The sequence below is a fragment of the Myotis davidii genome, unplaced genomic scaffold (assembly GCF_000327345.1).
Source record: "Myotis davidii unplaced genomic scaffold, ASM32734v1 scaffold296, whole genome shotgun sequence".
NCBI lineage: Eukaryota > Metazoa > Chordata > Mammalia > Chiroptera > Vespertilionidae > Myotis > Myotis davidii.
This window is the reverse complement of record NW_006288889.1, coordinates 1,572,768-1,575,829: the sequence shown is the minus strand read 5'-3', so window position 1 is coordinate 1,575,829 and position 3,062 is coordinate 1,572,768. Positions and strand designations below refer to the sequence as shown.

General features: G+C 41.0%; 1 protein-coding gene across 1 annotated transcript in view; it reads right to left on the bottom strand.

Moving 5' to 3' along the window:
• SLC9A2 (solute carrier family 9, subfamily A (NHE2, cation proton antiporter 2), member 2) overlaps positions 1-3,062 on the bottom strand; it is a 5,881-nt gene that overhangs the window by 898 nt on the left and 1,921 nt on the right. The window lies entirely within an intron of this gene.

Below are 3,062 nucleotides of genomic sequence, written 5' to 3'. Positions count from 1 at the left end.
CACATGCGCCTGCCTCTCAGAGGACGTGCCTCCTGGGCACCCAAGCGGTGGCCGTGGCAGTTCCTATGCATTTGCTTATTTAAATCATATTCAATAGCTTTAAACCAAAGGCTTTGATAACAGCATGTTGTCAGGAAAACTCTTTCTAAAAGTGAGAAGAGAATTCAAAATTATTGCACAACTTATTCCAAAAACATCAACGTTTGGATGCCACTTGGAAGCTCCTGGAATGCTTGGTTGCCATCAGGCACACCCTGCCTGTGCCACTGATGCCTGACAGGGGCCGTGAATCAGTGACCTTCCAAGGCCCTGTCGGGGGGTAACGCCCTGGAAGGACCTGTCCTCTAGTGCTGGTGCCCTACCCGAGGGAACCTTCCACCCAGGCCCCCGAGGCCCTCTGCCTACCCCCCCAGCCCCCCCACAGGCACGTGCTTGGTACAATGTGAGACCCAAAGGAGTCTTCTCAAGAAGCAGCAGCCTGTGTGCATGTGTGTGCATATGTGTGAGTGTGCATGTGTGTGCATGTGTGAGTGTGTATGTGTGGGTGTATACACATAATGCAACTTCACACATGTTTTGTGCCTCTAACGTGACAAGAGAACACTGTTGTTTGGTTTCTGAGTGGTTATATTCGAATACATTTTGACTGTTCTATCTTTCCCTCTTTTAGCAGACATTGATAATTCTTTAATTTTTTTTTTAGAATATCTGCTTTGTTCTTAAAATCCCGATATAGCTCTTTGGATGCATTTATAAAACAATGTTTTATGTATTCGCTGTCCTATTATGGTTTTCTTCTCTTAGCAATCTCTTGACTAGCCACAAAACTTGCAGTATTAGCATTGTTGGAAGATTGCATTAATTAATTTGCAGTAATTAAATACAGAATTTGATTTTTCTTGACTCTTCTGAAGTTCCTCAACTGCTTTCTCCCTTGCATCACTGACAGGATATTTAGTACTAAATGACACGTGTTTAGTTGTAAAGTGTCTGTACAAATTTGACTTCTTGTTATGCGCCAATTTTTCCTGACAAATAAGATAGGTAAGAAGGCCATTTAAGTTTTGAATAAATGCAAAAGTCTCGGTCCATTCAACTTTAAATTCACGGTTTTCGTCTTCCGTTTTTCTTTGCTTCTTCTTTGTAGCCATCTCAAACAAGGCACCTAAAAAAATGTTTCATTTTATAATAATAAAGCCACCAATACAAAATAATTACAATTCTTAAATTGATGACAAAAATACCTGTAGGATTTGCAGCTGGTTGGAAAAATACAGGTAACTTTATGCTTCAAGTAGGTACTTTTGTCACCTGCGCACTATTTGCGGACGCGACTAGCACTAACAACTGCACAATGAGACTGCTGGCTGACTGGCTCACTCAACTTGTGAATGAATTGCATGCGCCTCCCCCGGGCTGCGTATCCCGCGGCCCACAGGCGGCCCACCTGTGCCTCGTCTCCCGTCGCCCGACCGACTGACACCCCCCCACTTCCGAACCAATAGACTCGCCCAGGCCGAAAACTGACTTCTGTGCATGGGCCAAGAAGTTTCAATCACACTGTACGTGCACGCCCCATGTGGTATTTTGTGGAAGAGCCACACGCAAGAGGACAAAGAGCCGCATGTGGCTCGCGAGCCGTGGTTTGCCAACCACTGCTCTAGGCGAAACATGTCAAACTCGCAGCCAGCGGCCTGCATATAGCCCACAATGAATATTTTTGTGGCCCAGCTAATATAACAGTATGTAAGTAATGTTTTAACAAAAACTTTATAACAATGTTTACAATATCCTGTTACACATAATTATTAATAGCGAACTACAATGTTCGCTAATGACTGATTAGTATAATCATGTTGCGTTCATTTCCCTCACAGGCACACCATTTCTCTCCATTAATACCAGCAGCAAATATTTCAGTAGTGATTGCCATATCATTAGTCTTGTACTGACTTGTTTGGTGTGCGCAACAGGAAATATTTCAGAGAACAAGAAAAATAGGTTTATTTGCATTATGCTTATTAATTTGTGCAGGTATTCAGTATCTGGTAAGTTAATGTTCAAGAAAAAAATATTTTTATTAAAAGGTTCTATTATTTTATGTTAATGATGACTCACTTATTTGTGCAGCTATTCAGTGTCTAGTAAGTTAATGTTCAAGGAAAATATATTTTTATTAAAAGGTTCTATTATTTTATGTTAATGATGACTCATTTATTTCAGCCCTTTGTATTCAGCATGTCTCTATGAAACGTTGTATTCAGCAACGTTTCTATGAAAATGGAAGCTTTTGTTTTTTTGCGGCCCACATAAACTTCAACCTTGTTTATTTGGCCTGTGTTAGCCTTTGAGTTTGACATGCTTCCACTTCAGCCTTCTAATACCTGTCCTTATCCAAAAATACAAAGGTTCCAGAAAAGCTAGAAAAGAAAAAGAATATTTCTAATGCATGTACTTAGTTACTAATGTATATAGCATATGAAGATGTTTCTATTCTGCTTCGTTATGAACAATGAGTTCAATAGTTTGCAAATCTAAAGTAACAATATGGTGGCCTTTATTAGCATTGCAACTGTTTTGAATGGAGTTCTGTGCACATTCCAAAATTCAATCAGTTATTTTTCATATTGATTCTATTTAATATAGCAAAAGCAAATATTATTAGCATGTGGTTAGTGAACAGGTAAACAGGAAAGCTGTTAATATGCAAAGGTGTGTTTAATTTTTACAGTAATTGTAATATATTTTTATAAAGCAACCATATATTTTACTTCTGTAATTACTTAAACTTTGACATAAAGTCTGATATGTCTTTTTATTTTATGACTAGAGGCCTGGTGCACAAAATTTGTGTACTGGGGGGTGGGGGGGGCGTCCCTCAGCCCGGCCTGTACCCTCTTGCAGTCCAGGAGCCATTGGGGGATGTCTGACTGATGGCTTAGCACTGCCTTGGAGGCGGGAAAGGTTCCTGCCACCACCACTGCACTCGCCAGCCTTGATCCCGACTCCTGGTTGAGTGGTGCTCCCCCTGTGGGAGTGCACTGACCACCAGGGGCCTCCCT